The following is a 23,724-nucleotide window of genomic DNA, read 5'->3' on the forward strand; positions in this document are numbered from 1 at the left end:
TCCTATCTGCACAGGCTAGGCAAGCAATGAAAATGAAAGAATCCAGAGTCCTAAAGAGGCTTTTGAGAGACAGTGTATTTCTGGCAAATGAACATCTGAAGAACAGTACAAACATTTTGATACTACTCCAAAATAGCTCAAAGTCTGTCTTGAGAAGTATCAATAACAAAGAGCAAAAGCTTCCAGAACATAAAAGCTGTTGACAAAACTGTCAGTGCTGTACAGCATTTGACAAGAAGTACAAGAGCCAATCTGGAGCTTAGAGGAAAGAAAACAAAATCCACCACCCAACCTGCAGCCACCCAGCGCTCACCCCTTAACCCAGAACCAAGCCTGACCCTCACCACTGCCTTGCCCATGCACAGACAGTAAAAACCAGTAGACACATTACACAGACAAAACTGTCCTCATGACTAGACTTGGATACAAAACCTTAATTAAAAACCTTAATAAAAGATTTTGCATTCACTTTATACTAACATTACTAGATGGGAAAACAAAAGCCTAGTATCCTTTAAAAACAAAGCACATTTTCTTCTTGAATTCGAGACTGAAAGACACATAGAAAGGAACACTATAGAAGAAATAACACACCTCTTTGAAAACCATTTCTGGTTTGAATACACTTTCATTTCAGAAACATAAAGGAAAAGTTCATTTCATCTTTCTGGTCAATGAGAAAAGAGAGAACTGACTAATTGAAACCTTACTTGCGTTACAACTGTTAACAAAAAATTCTTTTTCCCCCTATTGTTAATAAGCAAGGAGTCCCAATTATTTCTTTGTAAGTCATTCTTTTCTTTTCTCTCTTTTTATTAGAAAAGTGAAAAGAAATTGGAGTGGAAAACAGAAATAGGGTAAACAAAAAAGAAAAGGTAGTTTTCTGCTATTATCATAAAATGGTAAAGATTAGTTTGAAGAGAAACTTTGTTGTTAAAGACCATAAGGAAATGAAAAATTGCAACCAATTGTATTATGATATCCACTAATCTCCTAAGATTCATAAATTAATTCAATACATTCATCCTCTCAGTATGAACCTATTCTGTTGCTGCTTCTTAATAACTACTAGAATAAACATAATAAATTTACTTAAAATTTCAGTTACAAATCACACTCTACTATTTCTTCGTTTTACATTTTCACCCTTCTAGAACATTCAAACTATTTCTTAACATTTCTATATACAGTTTTTATAAGGACTTAAAAGTCCTGAATTAAACAGGTATTAAGGGGGGAGGAAACCTTTCACATTCTTCTTTCATAAATTAAAGCTCTCAGTCATTTATGTGGTTTTTTTTTAATCTCCTCCCTTTTTTCTTTCCCCAGGGAGGCCTACAAGAGATAAAGCTTTTATTGCTCTGTATGGAAATGGAATATATTGAAAAGCAGATTGAAAATTATTTCTATGCTATAGGATGTGGTTTATTTTTAGATGGTAATAGAGCTTAGCCCTAGCATTTCATTAACATAGGGTTTTGTCTGCTTTCATTTCTAAAGTTAGATCTTATTTTGGTTTGTCATTAAAATGAAGCACAGTCCTTGCTTCTCTAGCCTAAATAACATACAGATGAGTCACAAAATGAGCTTCTGTTTGACTTGTTAGTCGTAAGAAGCTTTGGGAATCTAACATTAGCCTTTTTTGGAGGTGGAGAGACAGGAGAAGAGGTTGGTTTTGTTTGTCATTCATATGACAGACTACACTCTCAAATAATTTCAATTTTTTGTGTGCCTCCAATATAAAGTTTCAGTATTATAGTTTACAACTTTATCGTGTTCATGGCTCCATATGGAAATCTAATAGAAATAGAGCCTTTCAAAAAACAAAACCTGTGATTTATCAGTGTTCAGCAATGCTGAAGCACAAAGGGACATGAAGATTTTACCCAAACAATAACATTGACTCTATCAAAAAAATAAGAATAATCTTGAACACGAACTAAAATTTCAGCCAAGTTTCTTGTCACAATTCCGAGCAATTGAGAAGAGAGCACCACAGGAAAAACTTGCCACAAACCTTGAAAGATGTATTAACATCCCTAATTTACAGATAAGGAAATTATGCACAGATGTTATACCCAGAGAGGAACATGTACCTAATTGAGAATTAACATTCAGAATTAGCATACTCACCTCTGAATAGATATATTGCAGAGCAGCACTCAACCCACACCTGTATAATTGTATCAAGCGGTAATCTTAGGTAACAGGGTTGTTGCTAGGATTCCTAGGGATCTCTCTCAATCTGCTTCTCACTAATTCAAGCCAATGATTTGACTTTGGATGCTTTCAGAGGGAACTTGCTTGCCCAATTTGAGTGGAGAGGTTTTTAACTCACAGACATGTTTTGAGTGGGCTTTTTTTGCCTACAAAGATTCCTTCTGTCTAGTTGCTTCTGCTGAACCCATATTATGACTCTAGTGCATAAATGTTTGTGTTATTGCAGCTCATGGAAAGATGATGATGGAGGGCAATAGAGATTAAATAGCATTTAATCCAGGCAGATTGTAATTTTCTGGCACTGGCAGCAGTGACATAAACACTGACAAGGCAAAGCGAAACACCTATTACATGATTCAGCTTTTCAAGGCTCTTGGTTCTACCAAAACTTGCAAACCTGGTGCAAGAAGATAGCTAGTGTGCTGGAAGCACACCATTGTTCACAAACAGTAACAGGATCATGTAAGAAAAATTCCTGTTGGAACTATGTGAAGAACTTGCCATGACCCATGTTAACAGAGACGTATAACACATGTCACCTAAGGAGTCCTTCTGCTGTGCCTTTTGCAATTGGACATGTCTATCTCTATTAGCCACCAGCATGCTTGTAAGAAATGTGGATAGAGCCTTTCCCAAATCTTCCTTCACGAAGTCTAGCCATGATGATAACACATGTCCAAGGCTAGCCTGCTAACTCTTAGTAAATCAAGTGAGGAGATCTTTGGTTTATTCTAAAGATATGCCAAAGATACTGCTAGTGTGAATGCAATTATATTGGCTACTAAGTGGCCTGCACCTCTCTGAAGCCATCAGTTCCACAGGAATGTCTGCTCTTCACTAAAGACAAAAAGGTAGTAACACTCTAATATGATACACAAACATGGTGAGAAAGGAAGGGATGCAAACATCAAAATGTGCCACTCAAAGTCGGCAATACCAGTTTACAGAGGAAACCTAGTATTTACCTGCTTTGATATTTTTAGGCAGTGTGTTTGCCCAAACATTACAAGGGACTCTATCTTGACATATAAACATGTACTCCAACATCCAACCACAACTGCTGTTCTCCCTGTCTTTTCTGTATTAATAATACAGCATCTTCCATTCTGTGGAGTGCTGGAGGTCTGGGAAAGGTCCTATGTACACTAAATCCCTGTTTATTACCCTGCTGTCCTATATGCAATTTTCTTTCTACATTAGTAATATCCAGAGACCTCCAAGTTCCATTTTAACAATAATTTATCATGTTTCTAACAATACAGTGAACTTTTCCAGAAGTATCCTGTCAAACATACTGAGGAAACTTCTTAGAAGTCCATATGCATGTGCAAAGGACTTAAAAATTATGATACTCCAATTTATTATTATTTGATTCCAGATTAGTCTTAATCTTTCTTTATGTGAAAGACTTAAAAATGTAGGAAACAAATTTATTAGTCTAGGCTTCCACATTGCTCTGGATTAACAAGAGACTTTCTCAACTCTGCCATTTTTTTCTTTTCTGCTGTAATTTCCTTTATATACCATATTACAGTTCTTTCTTTTTCAGGCTGGATCTTTATGTATTTTTGATTTTAGTGTGCTTTTTATCTGCCATAAGAATGGCTCCAACATTTCTAATCATGCTTTTCTCCTTCTGATCTCTCTGATTTCCTGACTTGACATCCTAACAGTGTTTTGCAAGTGATGTCCTTTTTCCTCCATTAGCTAAGTATGGATAAATTCTATTATTAATCTCCTAATGGTGTACGTAGTAAGTACATAACAGTTGTTTTATCTGTTTAAAATCCAAACTCTATCTGAAAACTACATCAGAAGATGAGAGTAAGGTCAGTAAATAATAACTTTTCCCACTCAGCAGCATATCCTTTCTGCTACCTAGAAACTAATTAGCACAACACAATCACATATTTTCTGTATAATAAACAAGCAAGTTTTATAGGCGAAATAAATTACATCATGAAACATCAGCTACTGCATAATCATATTTTTTATGTAATGAAGTGCTTTAGGATGACCTCTGATCCGCTACTCCTTCTCTGAAGCAGTAAAATCACACTGGTTATAAAAACACCTGAGGCAGTTCAAATTACTAATCTAGGTTGTTGGAGTTTTGGGCTGGTTTTTGTATACACTTGTAAAGTATAACTTTGGTAAATGATCATCTAGAAGAATTTTTTTTCTCAGAAAGATATACAAAAGAATAAAACACAGTTATAAAAATAAACTCATTGGTATTGTCTAGCTACTATGTTAAAAATTCAATGCACAACATGAACTTAATATTTAAGTATTAAATACATATAAAATATTTGTAAAAGGTGCTTTACTTCAGGCAAGTCAACACACTTGGTTTTTTATGCTGACATTTTGCATATGTGTTTTTGAAAACATTATATTTACCAGCAACATGAATTCAGATAGTCCATGAAATATGGTATCCACTTAATCCTAATTAAGTGGTTATCACTGAATGTTGAGACTCTATGCCAAAATGCACTGCAAAAGTTGACAGCAAAGCTCACAGCAAAGTAGCCTGGGAATAAAACCTGATATTCCTCTTCACAGTTCCCTGCTAATAAAGGCATTAACTTAAGAGCACATATAAAGGGAAGTGAGGACCTCCTGCTGCCTCTCTGAAACGGTGTTGGTGGCAAATGGGCAATTTCCATACATGTGGCAATTTACTAGTGTTACAACCCATACCCAAATGCCTGGAGGCACTGAAGTGCCAGTCAGGAGAAAAGGATCAGCATTAACATATAATTACAAAAGAAGCAGAAAAAAAGAAAACTGAAAAAAAAAAAAAAACAAAAACAAAAACAAAAAAAACACCTCTGAATTAATGCTTCAGTGAAAGTTTCTTTGTAGATGTGTTTTTAGAGGCACAATCTGAACTTCCATTTTCTCAGAGGCACAATACTATTCACTCTTTTATGAAATACTAAGCCAAGGCAGTAACCCTTCTTTTCCCTATGACCATTCCTCTGAGTTTGCAAATAGCCAGATTCATCCAGAATTAAGCAAGTTGTGGCAAAAGTAAATAATCTTGTTATGAAAGGAGATGCACATTGTAATAGAAACCAAAAAAGTTTGCAAGACAGTTGGACTCAAATCAATACCATGTAGGGGTTCATGAATAATTAAAAATATCCTGTGCTTGCCTTACTGAGGAAAATACCACAGGAAAGAGAGATCAGTTGTCCCCTCTGTTCATTATTTATCACACTATAATGTCTGGGAACTGTTTACCTTTCTCTTTTTAATGAACATCTTCAGCTGATGTTAATAACACAGCAAATCATCTATCTCACTTAAATACAGACTTGAATTTCAAGAAACACTGTCAAAGTCAAGTTCCTTTTGTTTAGAAGGCTAGATTTTATATATATATGTATGTAGCCAAGTAGCTGTGCTAAAAGCAGCATCTAATATTACTGTAGGTAAGAGGAGGTACACTGTTAAAACTTTCAGAAGATTTTCTAGACTTTTCAGTTTGTTCACTTCATATAATTGGTAACTTGACTATAAATAAGTGGATTTTTTCCATGAAAAACACCTAATCAAGTTCCAAACTGTCCCCCAACTCAGAGAGTAATTGGGGAGGAAAAAAAACCAAACCAAAACTCATCAACCAGAAAAAAATTAAATATAGATTTCAAGTTCATGAAACATTTCTTCTGCTCAGGAGCCAAGCAAACTACAAGCTTGTGACAAAATATTTTTGTCCCTTAAATTTCATACATTAATTTTATTCTGTGGCAGGAAGAAAAAAAGGCACATGCTTAGAGTTAATGAACAAATACATTCTCTTCTAAATTCATTAATTCTAGGCCACATACCTCTTAAACCTACTTTTTCTTTATGGGACATGTTATCTGCAGTTGTGCTGTGCAATAGCCCAAAGCACAGTCCTTGTCACTTCCTGAACGGCTAACACCTTTTACTGGTTAACAACACTCCATCACATTTTCCTAGAACAGATACAACCATATACCCAATGGCTGATGAATGATTCAAAAAGTAAATGTCTTTGCTCTGCACTTTCTTAAGCAAATGTCAGGTGGCTTTCACTGCAGTATGATGCCTACATCATCAGTACACAAATCCAACTGCATGTCACTTCCTACCCCTTCCTAAATACTGAGCCTGTTGGATGAAGCTGTGCTAAACAGAACTGTAACAAGCATGGTCACAGGTACACACCAAACAGCCACCTGTTCACTCAAGTCTTGGTGGATTTTCAAGGGAGACGGATTTTATGTTCAACATACAGAGTATACAGCCCTGTAATGTTCTCCAAAATTTCGCATACATTTTTCATATGCAAGAGGAGTATCTAGTATGTATAGGCTTGCTTCCACCCCCTCTATTTCCTACAGTGCAATTTTTAAGGAATGAGTTCTTATCCATTAAGTATTAGGACACAGAAAAAAACCAAAAATTTTTGCTCTAAGGAATTTGGCAAATGAGCAGTAAATATTTACCAGCTGCTAAGATCAGCTGGCTGTTTTGAATTTAATCTAAGTATAATTAAACAAACAAACAATCAAGATATTGGGATTGGCTTTAACAGTGTGGAATAATACCACCAAACATTTTTCTATTTTAAAGTTATACCAGCATTAATGGCAATCAATGCAAATTCTTTCTTTTACTGCTAGACAAGTAGTAGTTTTTGGTTAACTCACAACACCACAAGAGCTTCATAAATCATTGTGAAATATTTGTAAGTATTGCTATCTGAGAAGCATTTCATTTTTAAAAAGTTCACTCTCATATCATTAAAATGTTTTGCCAAAGCAAGATTCTCTCCAAACAAACCACGGTTTTGTCTAAATGAATATCAATTCTTCATCTAGCAAACATTTCCTAAATGAGAACTGTTGACTTTTGGCTTGCTTGCTTAACATGGACTTTTGCCTAAGGCACTTTCTTTATTTATTTAGGAAAAACTATTAAAGTTTTTCTTATTCCTTTTTTTTTAATTATTTTTTCAAGCATTTGAAATTTCAAGGTCAAATCTCAATATGAAGGTTTTCAAACTGCAAGTCATACATTACTGGAAGGTACAGATGAGGGTTTTGAGCTTTTAACAAAGCACAAGTTCTTTTCAAATTTATATAGGAGTTAAATAGATGCTAGTAAAAGCAAAGCAGCATAAGTGTCTTAATCCTTCCAACCATTAAATTCTAGTAGGATGCCAGGCTTCCTCTAGATATGAACAGCTTGTAGAACAAACAAAAAAACCTCCAATTCTCACCCACTCTAGGTTAGCCTTATAAGAGATATAATCATTATTTTTATGGAAATCTGAGACTATTGAAATAATAAAGATTAAAATATCTTTTCACAGCTGTGGAAGACCTGAACTTTTCTAGCACATTTCTTAAGTAAAACTGGTATATATGTATGCCTAGGATTACAACTATAAAATATTACAGTACAGAACAATAAATGCCACTTAAATTCCACAACAGCTAAATTCCCAGTGCAATAATCCACAACCTCTACAAGCCCACAGCACAGAACTACTAAGGTTTGTCCTCCACAAAGTTCAGGAAAACAGCTTTTTAACGTGGAAAATTCTGAACCAGCATGATTTTCTAGCATTTAGCTTGCACATTGTTTCTTATTTGTTTTCTTAGGACTTTTTTTGGTGACTCGTTGCCTTTACTTACAGATTTCCTGATTAAAAGTAAAAAGACAAAAAAACTCACTAAGTATTTTTAAAATCTTCCTCCCAAAAATATATGCAAATTCATTCTCGCCTTCTAATTCCTGCTGTTATTATTTTTAAGTCAATTAATTCCATATGTAAGATTGGATGAAGGCTAGAAAGGAAAAGAGAAATATGCTCGTCAGTGCCTGTAACCATACTCAGTGGCTTTGTTTTAGTGTTTAATTTTTGTCACTTACTGGGTATTCACTTTGTTAAGTCTTCAAGAAAAAGATAATTCAATGATGAAAGTAAATTAAAAAGCAAGTTTGACAGTGACATAAAGACCCATCTATTCAGTTAAAAAGGTAAATCTAAGATGCCTTCAACCACTCAAATAAAGTATATGGGTTAAGAGACTGATGTGTTGAATGTAAGAGGGGCAGTAAGCAGAAATAAAACAGCACAAAGAACAGACTGCACATGGTCAGAAAAAACATGATACAGATCAAACAGGATCTGTCTTAACAGACAATTAACCAAATATTTATTTTCAGTTTTTAAAGAGCAAAACTGAAAACACTAGAAACATGCAGCTGACTGTGGGGTAGCATAGTGTCCTAATAATTAAGAAGTTGTTAATTCAACGCTCAAGATTAGTCATACTATAAAGTTGACATTTGAAATTTTTCTTGAACACATGAGCTTCTGAGCTCAGCCAAGAAGAAAAGAGATGCACAGATAACTCATCACTGCACATATAACCTCACATTAGTGGTCCCTAACAGAGGATGGGAGATGGAAGAGATTCAGATATTACCTGTTTGAATCCCAACACTAAGAGAGAGAAGAAACAACACAAAAAAAAAATTTGGCTGAGAAAGAGAAAATACAGTGTTGTCTACTGCATATCTTGCTGAGCATTTCCAGCTGTGGTTAGGGGCTGGGGACTATTGCCCCATACTGAATACAGAAAACTACATAGATGCAGCTCTTACAAGCAGTCTGATAGTTAAAAGTGAGCTAATTAGCTCCTGGGTGCAAATGATTTGGGATCCAATACAGCTTTTAATTGCATTTTATCTCCACCCTTAGAGACACTCCAAAACCATCTGTATGTATTCCTGGGCAGCCTGCTCTAGGTAGCCCTGCTTGAGCAGGAGGATTGGACCACATGACCTCCAGGGGTCCTTTCCAACCTCAGCCCATCCATGATTCTGTGATGAAGAAGTCACACTAATGAGAAGGGCCCTGAACATACCTTTCTTCAGAGCTTTAAGCAAAGTCCAGCTGAGTGGCTGAGTCCAAACTCAACTATGCTGCTGAGAAGCGTCTTTGCAAAGTAGAAGGGAGGTTCTAGCCCACCTTTTCCTTGGGAGCTGCTTTTTGGCTGTGGCTGTACCACTGGCTCCCCTCACTGTTTCACTATAGGCTATGATTGTGTCTGCTCTTCCACCACCCTGATTGTCACCCTGGCCCAGATTTGCTGGCTCAAACATGCCCCAACTTACTGTGGGCTTTCTGGGAAATCACTGGTCAGACTCTGCCCCTGACTGCTGTCTCCAGACCTAATCCCAGCCCTGACTCACCGCTCAGGACCCTGTCTCCTTGTTGGCATGATCACCCACCTTGTTACAATGCAGGGTTCCCAACCAACCCCTGCTGGTGGAGTAGTCAGATCTTTCTGCCCCCCAACAGCATAAAGACAAATTCATTCAATCAATAAAAAAAAATGAAGAAAATTCAGTGGTATATTGGCACTAACTGTCAAAAGTCCAGGAATCAAGAGGATAAACAAGCCAGTATTTTTATTTTTTTACGCTAAACCATATCTGCAAATACAGCAGGAATTCCCAGTGCATGGTAATATGTAATAAGCATAATATAAGTTACAATATAATAAAATCTAAACACACAGAAGATAAAAGAACACTAGATTTATCTGGTAATACTACAAGGAATGCAAGATAATAGCAAATGCTATATTTAAATAAATACTATATTTGGAGTCTGAAGGAGTCTAAAATACTCCAAAGACTATAAACACATTATAGCAAGAGTATAAAATTGGCATTTCTTAGCTAGGGATATCAGTAGGCATAGTCAGCCAACATCATAGTAAGTAGCAGGGGAGTAGAAAAAATATCTAGTTAACACATCAGGACAACCTCCTATTTTAACAAAAGGCTCCCTTTGATCCTTAGTGTCTCTGAACAAAAAAAAAAAGCAAGCATTTCTTTCATTAGAGAAAGAAAAAAAAGGGAAGACTTGTTCTGAAGTTCTTCCAGAGTAAACTCCAGTTCTCAGCAAATTTAATTCCTTGGGAAAACATATCAAGTTCACTCTGATGGAACTGGTAGACAGAAAAGGAAAAAGAGATATTTCTACAAGCTTAAAAAAGAAAGTGTTTCTTTTTACCTGCACTATCCTGAGATGTGCTCAAAAGAAGCAACCATGAGGAAAATTATAGTACTATTGAGCTTCAGACAAGCCTTTTTTTTTTAATGCAATGTAAATTAAACTGAAAAGCCAATTAGGAAAAATGGTGAGCTCTTACTTTTATTAGAGATAGCTTTTGTTTCATTTTCTAAGAGCCTGGAAAACTTGTCCATTGGCAAATTTCTAAGGGATAACATGGTTTGTGAGTTTTCTGCCCTCATAACCTGCTGTAGGCATGCACGCTGCTTTATGCCTTCCAGAATCAACACGTAGGAAAGGATTATTCTGGTCCTGTCCCAAATGTTATTTACAACTTTCACATGAACTTGATTTTAGATGTTGTATTTTAAAGGCAGGTGTTTAAAATTGGGTATTTAAACACACGGTTGGGCTTCTGAGCAACAAGATAGGCAAGTTTTAAAGCTGCTTTTAAATGCTCATACAAAGCCAATCTGGAAAGGGAAGGGGTGGGCTCTGTTTAGAAGGAGATCTGACATTTCGGTTGACCAGAAGATGACACACAAAAAGTGACTCCTTCTTGGCCCACACCTGTAACCATGAATTTGCCTGATGACTAGGGCTCTGGGCTGACCCCACTGCCATCCCCTGCTGACCCATAAGTAGCTGTCTTCAAATTCTTCTCATATTAAGAGCATATTTCAGTAAAGGGGGAACGATTATTTTTTGTGGCTTTACATGCCATTTCTGGGTTTTGGCAGAATTTCTCCGAATTCATCAAAACTCCAAACCAAATTTTTCTGAGTCAAGAAAAACAGTGCGAATGAGAACAAAACTACTTCCCCTGTAGCTGTTCCAGGTATTTTTCAGTAGACCTTTAGTAAAAGATCTCCACGACACATTTTCAGTCGCGCATCACCTCCTGACATTTGACTAGACACAGTGTGAGACTCTTTACTGGTGAAGGAAGGACGAATGCATGATGAGGAATGCAGGAACAATTATGATGCCAAGGTACAGAAAACAGGTGCATTTTAAAAAAGACATATAAATATCTTCCAACCTCAAAGATATGTTTGTAATTCACTTTTGAAAACCTGAAGTGTCCTAGAGTTCGTATGCAGTAGACATCTGCAATGCATATGGAAGAGATTCAACACCTTTATTTTTACTAAATAATCAGACTAGTTCTTCCCTTTGTGGGGAAGGCTCCTTTCTAATTCAATTCAAACAGGACTGCATTGGGGAAAACAACACAAGTAGAGCTTCATATGGTCCCACTCACAAGCTAAATACAACCTGCTTAGATCACAAAGTAAGAAGCTACTTACAAGACTTGAGGCTCCAGTGCTTGGGCCATCTCCAGTGGTATCTCAATGAAGAAGCAAAACACTAAAAACAAACAAACAAATATATAAACATCATCAATAGCAGACAGCTAAAATCCACCTCACAGTCTCAGTACTAGTGGGGCTTATGCTAGAAGTAAGAAAGACTGGAAAAGGAAACTCCTGCCACACATGCAGTTTCTCTCACCTCACTTGTAAACAGCCTTGTAGAAAAAGAAACAGCAAACACCCCAGAGAGAGACCAAACAAGAATGCGTAGACGGCCATTTTGAAGTGAAAACAGCTTGATTAGTTTTTGGGGTTTTTGTGGGTGGTTTTGGAGTCCTTTTTGTTTGGTTGGCTGTTTGTTTTTTTTTTGGGGGGGGGGGTTGTTTTGATGTTTGGGAGGTTTTTTTAATCACTAAACATCAGTGTATATGTTGGTCAAAACTACTGATTCAATCTTCTTACGGAATTAAATGGGTATCATTGCATTTCTTGTTCATGGATCCAAATTCATAGATGATTCCGAACTACAAATATCCCAGAGACAAGGAGCCTCCCTAAAAAAAACAAAAACAAACAAACAAAACCAAAACAAAAACCAGGTCTAGTGGCAGTGTGCTACACTGTGGAAACAAAAACATTTGCTTATCTCAGCTTTTCTAAACATGCATGTCCCAGCTGCCACATGCTCTCAAGTCTTCTGATCTGTGTCTGTAAGGGGTATCTTTAATATAACTGAAAAATAAAGATTGCCATTTCCCAGCTAAATGGACTGGAAGACTTTTAAAGTTTCTGGACAGAATAGTGGTAAATTTTAAAAGGTCAAACTATTGTATCCCTTACCAGCCATTTCAATTTGCTGACAAACATGCAAGTAAAACCCATTCCAACACTTGCAATAACATGAATCATTCCCACACAACACCTCTAAGCAATATTACTCCCCAAAATTCATGACAATAGAAAATTTTCAAATGAGAGATAACCTTACATATTCCATAAAATATACATTACATGAAATTCACTCATGTTTAGGTTTGATCACACTGACATTAATGAAGACTAAATATGGCCTTTAGTTTTTAAAATAAAAGTGACTTCCTAAAATGTTACCCATTCAAGAGATTTTTTTTCCTGCACTTCCCTTGGTTAGTCTGCTAAAGAAAAATCACTTCCTCTAGACTTACTGTTTCAATTTACACAGTCATCCCTGATGCCCCAAGGTGATGCTGCTAGATGCTGGAAAAGAAAAACTGCTGAATTAAAAGTTTTGGCAGAGAAAACTTCTCTGACTTTTTGGTAAAATGATACTAAAGAGTACAGAGTTTAATAAAAAGGAATGGCTCTTCTGAAATCTCATTAGAATCTATGTATGATTTATAAATTCAATGTAGAACATGCACTACCTCTAAATAATAGTTAATATGCCTGTATTCAAATTTATTGTTAAATGGTTAATAAAGAAGACTGGCTTTATCTTCAGCTTGGTAAATCTATGATATTTTCCAACTGTCACAATCTAGTAGAAAGCATTTATTCAACTCTAAGCAGTGCTAATAAACAATATCTGCTGCCATTTTCTGACAAGAAGTGATACTAGCTGTTACCTGCATAATGTAAATAGATGCATGCAACTTAGACACACAGGGACAGAAAAGGAAAGGAGTCTACGTTTTTATAATTAATATTGCTGGAGGTTTTAAAATATTTCTTTATTAAATATTTCTTTATTATGTTCCTTGCCTTCTGCTTCACATAGTTAAATATGCCCTCTGGGATAATCTTTCATTTTTAAACACTGACAAAAATCTAAGAATCCTGACAAAAAACATTCAGTTGAAGAACGACTTTTCACTGCCACCTTCTCAGCTCATAGAGCTTCCTGTCTGCAACCTTTTTCCCTTTCCATAATTTCACAAAATCCACTTAACTACAGATTCCTTTATGGGATAATTAGACTTTAAAATCTTAAACCAGATGCATCTTTTATGTTTTATTATTTCACATATATACAGAGAGCAGCAGTGACCTTCAGGGTTGAATCCATGAGGAACGTGCAGCCTCTAAAGTATCTTAAAAGTATACTAGCACTAGTATCTCAGACACACATAACATGCATATGCAGATTGCTACTAAAAGGAAAATCTACCTTTAAGATTGAGTAATGAAAAACTTCAAAGTATTTTGTGTTGTCTGATCTTCTAGCACACAATTTGGCAGTAGAACAACATATTAAAGAATTCCCGTTAGATAAATAGAGCAATAAACCAACAAATTATTTTATATCAAAGCCAGTTCATTATTTTATTACTACTCAGGACTAAAAAGAGAGAAATCTTACATGATCACTTAATACACCTACAGATTTGTATTAGCTTTCCTGGTCCTTGAGCATAACAATACACCTACCTGCAAGAGATTAAAAATTACTGTCAAAACATTTGATATCCCACAGTATCACACAGTGCTTAAATGGGTTTTCCTCCAGAAGTATTTCCTGAGCATATTGCAGTTGCTTGTCATGAACTTTTCCAAAGTTTCCCTCAGAATTTGTCATTACTTTCTCTACCTAAAGTCCCTTAGGTATAAAATAAAATTGCATTTAACTTACATTTTTAAAACCAAAGTTATAGAACACAAGTATCACATTTTTCTTAATCATCAATATTTTTCTATAATTATATGGAAAAATATTCCCAATATTTGTCACCACTTTTAACAAAAAACATGTAAAAACATTAAAATACTGAATATTACTGAATATAAATATGAATATTTATGAAATAAACTAAATATTACCCATGCTGCTGAGGTGTGGTTTGCTAATAATTACTGATTTTTTTAGAGTGTGATCTATAGCAGCATTTTGATTTCCATTTAAAATATAAAAGCATGCATGTTACTGTATTAGAACATAGAAATTAAATAGAGATAACATACGAAAAGCCTCTTGCCTAGAGACTGACCTTTTCAAGCTTATTCCAGTACTTTACTTGCTCCTAGTTATTGTTCAATATTCCTTTCCCAAAAGCACATTAATAATAATAATAAAAGAAGTCTAACAGCTATGATAGCTGATTTAGAGGTTCAAATTCTTTACTGCAGCAATGAGATGGTTTTTAAAAAGGCAAAACGCCAGTCATGAGATTCTACCAGACTATTGGTAAACTACTGACAGCAGCACTACAGCAAATCAATCAACAATGCAAAAAGCTGACAAAGAAAGAAGAAAATAAAGGCTTGAACAACTTTGCAGTTTACACGCTTTTGTTGACAAATTGTGCTGCCTAATGGCATTTTATCTTGTATTACAGGAAAATTCTAGATTTTGGTGCTAGAACAGGTCAACAAAATCCAAATAAACTTCAAATTTCGGACTACATACAAAAAAACAAACTATGAAGAAGGTATAAAGATGACCACGTTCCAAAACAGAAATAACTATTAAAAGGGGCTTTGGAAACAAAAGAACTTTGCTAATATTTTTTTCCATATTTTTTCAGGTTGCTATTTCTAACTAAATTATTTGCATTAAACTCGAAATCTAGCTGGGAGTTAGAATTTTCTCAGTTGACTAATTGACTTTGCCTCACATGCATAAAAACTCACTAGATTAAATTACAAGCAATCAGTGGTATTTTTCATTTGAAACAGTCTTCAGTGAGCCTCATTTATAAACAAACAAGACACAGTATTATTAATTTATTAATGGACTCAGTGTAGTATATAATGGCATCATTAATACCAAAGTCACTTCTGTTCATGTAAATAATCGGAATTCCAGGAGGGGGAAAATTTACATGACAAATGGGAGAAAATGTGGAAACCTTAGAGTGTGTAAAACAATTTTTTAAAATGCCTGCTAAGGCCAGTGGCTGACCAGGTCCTGATGAGAAATGGCTGCATGTAACTGTCAAAAGGAAACAGTGGAATTGGCCTGCCCCTCTGAACTGCCCCTATATCGCACCAGTTTAAATCAACTCTCTAAAACAATAATTAGCTTTAGAAAACATCAGTACTAAGTATGGTTGCTGATTTTTGTCAGGACCCTTGGGACTGTGCTCCATGGGTGAAGGTCATCCTTGGCTCCTCATTTCTTGGGACCCGCCAGCTCTTGCTGCTCCATGATAATTTTAACTGAAACAGACAAGAACATCAAAGCGAAAGACAGATGGTGGAGTACTGAAACAACGGATTTATGTTCACAGAATAAACAGAATTTCCAGCTACATCTGCCTATTCACACATTTAAATACTTTAGCTTAGGATGCAGGGTTTTTTAACTACATTGTTAGATTTTATTCCTTACTTGCAGTACATAATTTTACAAGATTCTACAGAAACTTCACAAACCTTTTGAGCCCACAGTCAACACTGTCTTTAGCGCCTTCATTTTAATTCATGTGCTTTTTTAATATGTATTCACCACTGGCTTTAGGAGAGCACTTGACGGCCCGAGACACACTTCTCTTGGGCAGACATAAACCAAAAACCTAGAGGTTTTTTTAAGACCTTGCAGACTTTTTCTGTGGCAAAAAAGAACAAGTGAAAGAAGCAGAGGTGTGCAAATTAAAAAAATAATTTATAAAAAAAAAAATCTAGTCAACCCAACAGCTTTCTAAGTCATATCTTGTCTCCTGGCTTGACAGGGTCCATGCTACAGGCACCAAGTCACAGACAACCATGAGAGAATGTGCAGGGCAGGGAGAGAGTGAGCAATGTAGGAGCTAAAAGAGGCTGCAATTAGATGGTGAAAGAAAATTTATAAGAGACATGAGAAGGAGGAGAAGCCGAGCACTGAAGGGCTAACAGCACAGGTAAACCAGAGAAGCTGTCCACATTCCAACAACTTGATAAATTAAGCATTTTCAGCTGTTAAAAGTCAATTGACAGCTCAGCCACATCCTCTACCTTTGGTGCATTTAGAAAGGAAAATGATTCCTCTCTGTCTTTCCCAGGCACATTCCCACTTTTACAGTCAATTTCAGACCCCAGAAACTATTAATGTCTCTGTTACAGAACGCACAGCCCCACCAGCCCCACTGACTAAGGTCTGCCCACCCGCCCCCATATTACCCTCACAATTCTACTTCAACTGCCTCAATACCCCTGCCCCATTCAAACATCTACTGGTACTTGTGCCATTGTTGAGGTTGAGGCAGAAGAAACAAAGGCTCATGAGCCCACTTCTCAATTTTTACTAGAAATGCCTCCAAATGCAGCCTTTAAGCTCTTCAAAATAAAATTTCTCATTTTATAGCAAAGATTTCAAACTCCCAGTGATTCTGTACAAAGTAAGGACAAGGTAGAAAAACAGGGATGTGGATAAAGGTAGCAAATGTCTGATGTCACATTTTAGGTTCCTAATTTTTCCAAGAACCGGGAGAATACTGTATGCACTTATCTCCATTACTGAGGGCACACATTAGGTCTTTCCTAATAAGCACAGGTTGCTTTCCTCCATTAAACCAATTCTGCAAACTTTGTAGGAACCCACAGACATCCTCATGTAAGAACCCACAGACCACTATCAGCTTTCCCAGAAGGAAAAAAAAAAAGGAAAATTAAGAAAAATTATTCAAGGCAGCTGGGAATATATTTTTTTTTCACCCTGAAAGAAGGACGGGAGCAGAGAAAGGAGAAATACCACTGTTTATTTTTAAAAAGTCATTCTAAATTGATTTAGCCCAGAAAGTTCAAACCTACTTTCATACACTGGATTACTGTGAGGGTTTGTCTCTCTGATTAGCACTGGGATACTAGAAGAATTGATTAACATTTATTCCTGTATAAATTATAACAGCAATTGATTCTTCTCTACTATCTTCAATTGATCTGAAAGCAGATACAACAGAAACAGTCCAAAGAAGAGGAAAAAGTAGTGTCCCTAAAAAGAAGGGGAAAGTCACTGAACTAAGCTAAAGGTGACTATCGAGGAATCAAGCAATTAATGTTTCCTGTGCATATCCATATATCTTTCATGTTTTGGAAGAAGACAGGTAAGGAAATGCCAAAATGAAGAGCATGAGCTGTACTTGATGAGCCAAAAGAAGGGCTTCCCATAGCAAGAAATAAGATGAATTCACTCCTATGTCACTAAAACTGAAAAGCATCTGGCATACAATATTCTATACATAACTTTTATAGAAATTTTGCAGTTTACAAATTTACCTCTCGATGATAAATATTAAGTCTGAAAATGCTATACATTGAATAAAGGACAAGAAGCACTGAATCACAACCAAAAATATTTTGCTTCTTATTTACTGTAGTGAGAACATGCAGCCTGTCAATACCCCAGCAGCCACTGACAGGAAGGAGCTTGAAATGTATCCAGAATGTGTGACAATGTCTGGGATAGGGAAATGTTTCTTAGTTAATTCCATAAGAACAATCCCTGATGTTGGTGGCCAACAATCCCTGATGTCATTTGGCCCCAAGTCCTCCTTCAAATTTGTTGCTGAATCTGACTTCAAAGTTAAATCACGTCATTAGGGATGAACAATATTCAGTTAAATCTTTGGGCATTTCCACTGATGGATATGCCCTTGATGGGCACTTTTCCTAGTGCTTAATCATTACCATATGTGAAAAATTATTCTCTTCTAATATCTAACCAGATTTGTCTTGTAACTTGTGCTGTTGCTTCTCACTCATTGACTGCACAATCCTAAGAGAGGTCATATCTACAGTCTCCCATTAGATAACTGAAGAGATCACTAAGATCACACACAAACCTTCTTTTCTCCAGATTGAATAACCCAGAGACTTTAGTTCCTCCTCATGTATCATTTCTCCAGCACTCATCTTGGCGACCCCACACTGGACTCTCTACAGACATCTTTCTTGTGCTGGGAGCCCAAAGTTGCACATGGTAATTTAGCTGCAAACTCACAAATGGCAACCAAAGATGTAAAAAGGAAAAAAAAAAAGAAAAAAACCCAAATCAAACCAAAACAAAAAATTACTAATTTCTACCTGTTCTCCACATCCTTCTTATTACGATGCAAAATGTGGCTTATTTTCATGACACAGATGCACTGCTGACTTGTGTCCAGCCTTTCCAACACAATGACCAGGTCTTTTTCTACAGAACTGTGTTCCATACTGCCCTTACACAGCCTATGCTCTTGCACAGAATAACTGCCCAGAACTGTAAAACTACCACAAGCTTACCAATGGCTTTCCCTCTGCCAAAGACCTGAAAGAGAAAGCCATCTGCTTCAGGATAAACTGGCATATGATGGTTAAGAGCTCTGCCACAGAAAGATGGATGGATGCTCTACCCCAGCAGTTGTAGTCTTTTTTTTCTCATGTCTATCTGTCCATAACTAAACAAGCTAAATCCAGAATCTAACCTGAAGTATATCTAATCTGCTCTCTATAATTCTGCAGCGAGTTGTTCCATTTCAATGCAAAATGCCAACAGAAGCAGATTTATCAGCTTTTGTCACTGTCAAATACTCAAAAGGTATTCAGCATTTCAAATTTTAAAACTTTATAAGGACTGAACACAAATTTTTATCTAACATACAGAGTAAGGAAGTGTAAAAGGCCAAAGCAAAATATTTATAATATGTGTATGACACAGAGCAGGGTATCAAGATGGGAATTTGAGGATGCAAAACCCAGCCATACAATTTCTCCCCTGTAAAAATGCAATAGATGTGATAATAAGGCTAAGGATAGGAACTTTACAGGCCTTATTCTCACACCCCTTCGAAGTGCAATACAAAGCAGAAGGTATACATATTCTATATGTATATTCACCAGATTACATTTGTCTCTCTCAAATATCTGATGTATGTAAAAAACTGACCTAACACTTGTTACTTCAGTTCTGATTCAGTGAGGTATTTTATCTAGCAAGCTATTATCATTTCAAAGTCCTCCTAACTTTTTGAGGTTTCGCTATGATCATAATAGACTCTATTTTAAATATTTTCAGATGATACAGCATTGCCCAGATAATACACCAACCCTTTACAATAAACACTAATGAATCCTACTATTTAAGCAGTAGTTTCTTCTTGCACAATACTTAACATCAATTGCATCAGTTTTGTACAGCTTATTATCCTAATAATAATGTCTCACTTTCCCCATGCCAAAAATTAATGAGGTGCCATCATTTTTTGATAATGGATACACTGAACAGTGTAGTTGTACTGTCCTCAAGGATGGCTAAACTACAGACTCTCTGGAAAGGAGTTTAGACCCTGTCAATGTGAATATACTCTTTAGCCAAGCAAATAGTCCAGCCTTATAAATTCTATTGCCAGCTGGCAGATTGAAAACAATTCAGCAAACCCTTTATAGAGAAAAAATACGATCTGTACAAAATGTTAACATGAAAGTTTAGCCATGCTTGTAGCATAACATATAAAATTGACAGCTGAATAGTTAGTTATGACTCCCAAGCTTCCAAAACTTGTAGTTAAAACCCTATATGTATTTTGCTGCTACACTATACTTCTCAATTAATGGCAACTTTTAACTACTCTATATGAAAGAAGCAGTGTTAAGCCCCTCAACAACAAAGCTTTTTGGTATGCACTGAAATTTCTCTTGAATCTGTCTGAAAAGACAGTGTAGAAACATGGGAATCAAGAGAGGAAATGCAACCAAAATATTGTTTGAAATAAAATGAAAATGGTACACAGAATATCTGAAGTTGGAAGGCATGCTGGCAGGTCACCTAGTCCAGTCCCCTGCTCAAAGCAGGGCCTACTACATGTTGACCATGGATCTGTCCAGTTGGGTTTTAAATGTCTCCAAAGATGGAGATGTCATAGGGTTTCTGGGCAGACCAATCTGGAAGTTTTTGACCACTCTCACAGTAGTAAAATTTCTTACATTTAAATTGAATATCCTGTATTTGAATTTGTGCTCATTGCCCCTTGTCCTGTCACTGGGCACCACTGAGAAGAGCCTATCTCAGTCTTTTTTTACCCCTGCCCCAACACATGGGGTAAGGGGAATAAGAGGATCTGGAAATAACACTCACTGGTTGTGAACTGTAACTTAACTATCTGCATTAGACTTACAAAAAGTATGGACAACATCCAGACAAAGGCCCTTCTCCACATACTTGTGTTTAGATACCACTTCTCAACATCCAGGAAAATATATTGTATATGTATGTATAAAAATAATCTATATTATATACACCATAGAATATAAATAGAAAGCTTACGGACTTCCTAGGTAAGAAGAAAGGTGCCATGTGTATGACAGAAATAGGCAGTACTCATTTACAGAATTTCACTCTTTTCAGTAACTAAAAAGGATGTTTCAATAATTAAAAAGATACTCTAAGTAAAACTAACTTTCATATTTTATTGAAAATCTCTTTTGATTCTATTCTAGAAAACATGTCAGCTTCTTTTTGACTCTTATTCTTTGTGTCTATCCAGTAATGTTCATATTTACATTTTCCAGTAAAAACATAAATTATCTTGAGAATATATAATTATTAAAAATTACTATTTTTAACCAATAAAAATACTCCAAATACAGCATTGAACTAAGCATTTTTTCAATGTTTTAGATTTTAGTGAGGTTTTTTGTTTGTTTTTCAGCAGGGTGTTTGTTTGGTTGGAGGGTAAAGGAGAGGGCTGTTTTAGTTTTTAGATAGAAACTCTATTCCTAATGTAATGCTCTTCCTTTATCCTGTCACAGTACCTATATTAATGAAAAAAGCATGGCAAAAGTAGTCCACCACACTTTGTGTTAAGGTTTGATATACTGTACACAATTTCCTGTATTTTAAAATACATTAGGATATTACAGAAAGAAGGGGGTTATATAAAATAAAGGAAAAGACATTTCGGGTTTCCACAAGAGCTCTACACTCCTGATAGATGCAGCTTTCCTTGTGCCATGACATTTGTTCATGAATCTGTAGAGACTGAGGAGCCATGGAACTGTTCTAGTTAATACATATGTCATAACTACATCCAGCTAAGAAAGAGGACTGCACCCATAAATGAAGAGAGAGAGTAGTGTGATAATTCACATTGCATTTAGAACAAAGGGAACCATACTAATACTATCAAATAACACTGCATAGAAACTTAAACTACATTGATTTCTTCAAGAAATTCCTGAAGATTTGCAGGAATGTGGTTAGCAATACAATTAGCTGGCTCTGTTCGATGCAAGATTTTTTTTTTTTCAGTTCAGTTGTTAAAAAAAGTGAAATTCCTTTAACAAAATCCTCCAGAGGTCAGCTTTGCTAAGAAGTGAAACTGTCAGGCTTCTCATCCTTGCTTAGTAATTGCACACTTGATGCAACTGTAAAATGTATCCGTTGCTGCAAGCTGTTCTTTTCAGTGAAGTAAAAGAGAAAATTTTCCAACTATTTGCAACCTACAGATCATTAAAAACAATCCCATACACACAGCCACCAAAGCATCTAGAGTTACACTGTTTTCCTGACTCCTTTCTGCAAGCTTCAATTACTCTTTTTAACTTTCGAGTAAAAAGATGTTCTACGCACAAATTTTAGGTTACATAATAATGCTTTGGAAGAGCCTGCACACATTTCTTTAAAGTTTGCCAAGTCTTTAAAATTTCACTGACACAATTTTAACACCAAAAGTATCAAATATTTCTGTACTCATTACACTTGCCATACATTCATTGCATCCTGTACAGGCTAATGCAGCTTCTAAAAAGAAAAAAAAAAAAAAAAGAAATCTGTGGGGACCACCTAAAGGTATAGGAAATCAATAAAAAGTAACTGTCTGGCTTCAGACAGTTTTCAGATGGGAGAAAATGCAAACCCGTACTTTATAATAAAATATAACTACAAAGCTCTAACACAGAACAAAAAGTCAAAATACCTGTTTCCTCACAGATAAACACTGTGGTTCACAAACTCTGTGGGCCTCAAATATCAGGCAGAGCCATAAGACTTCTTTAAAAGCTGAAACAGGTAAAAAGTGTCCAGCTTCAAAAAGGACTACAAAACATTTTGGACTTGAGCAATGTCGTCAAATCGTAAGGGAAGAATTGGAACAAACTAACTTAGATTCCATTTGCATAAAAATCTTCTAGTCTTCTTGACAAGCCTTTCAGGAAAAAAAGGACAAATAATGAGCAGTTCAGCAGCAGTCTCTGCTCACTGTCACTGCCACTGCTGTATCTCAGCATCATCATCTGTTTTTACACAACAAGTAAGAGACTTCCAGATCCATGTTTTTAAGAAGTGGTCCAAACTCATTTACTTCAACAATCTGAAAGTCTCAAAAGCTGATAAATTTTTTTTGAGAAGTATTCCAGTTTGAAATCTGCTATCTTCTACCAGCCTTTGTTATATCATGCTCCTTGTTTAAAATAAAACTGGATGATGACATTTTACATGCCCAAGGATTTCTCTGCTTTCTTGGCCTCTGCAGGACACACTCTCTCTCTTCTACCCAAAGACCACTGAGTAACCTTCATCCTCTCAGCTGCACATGCCATAGCTTTTCCCTCACCATACTGAGGAGGGTTCAAAATCCCCATCCCCCATTTCCTCCTCCATCTGCTTCATACTAAGTTCATCCAGTCTTCCATCCCATCTGTCATGCCAGAAATCCAGCCCTGTGTGGGCTTATGCACACCTGAATCATCTCCCCACACTGCCAAATCATTCTTTTCTTGCAGACATAGAAACAAATCACTATGTGAGTTAACATTTTAGAACCAAAAAGGGGATGGTGAGGCTTTTAATATGAAAGGTAGCCGTTCATTCAAGGTAGTCACTGACAGGTTTATCTTCTATAGCCACAAAGAAACAATGAAGTTGATGGTGCAACTATTCCTCTGCTCTTCCTGTCATCATCAAAGTGACTCAAATTCCACCCAGAGATGCCTGAAAGAACTCTTAAAATTGCCAGATTGATTAGTGCTTCTAGAGTTACTATACCATAGACTTCCACAGAAATGCCATTCAAAGCAAACGACCATTTCAATCAGCCAAAAAACGAAAAAGACAATCAAATGTCAAAATATTTCTGGCTTACATTGCTGTCAGTTCAAGCTTAAATATAAAATAATGGTAATATGCAAAACTTCCATTCTAACAGTCATCAGTCGTTGTCCAATAATTCTCTACAATTTTAAATC

At 36.1% G+C, this 23,724-nt stretch overlaps 1 long non-coding RNA gene across 2 annotated transcripts in view; it reads right to left on the reverse strand.

Moving 5' to 3' along the window:
- The window catches only part of LOC113959642, a 138,064-nt gene that overhangs the window by 46,485 nt on the left and 67,855 nt on the right, over nt 1–23,724 (reverse strand). For both annotated transcript variants that reach the window (XR_003531888.1, XR_003531889.1), the window contains exon 2: nt 11,608–11,668. This is a non-coding gene — a long non-coding RNA (uncharacterized LOC113959642). The remainder of the gene's footprint in view (nt 1–11,607; nt 11,669–23,724) is intronic.

This window comes from Corapipo altera, unplaced genomic scaffold, assembly GCF_003945725.1.
Source record: "Corapipo altera isolate COAL_440 unplaced genomic scaffold, ASM394572v1 1, whole genome shotgun sequence".
In the NCBI taxonomy this organism is placed as follows: domain Eukaryota; kingdom Metazoa; phylum Chordata; class Aves; order Passeriformes; family Pipridae; genus Corapipo; species Corapipo altera.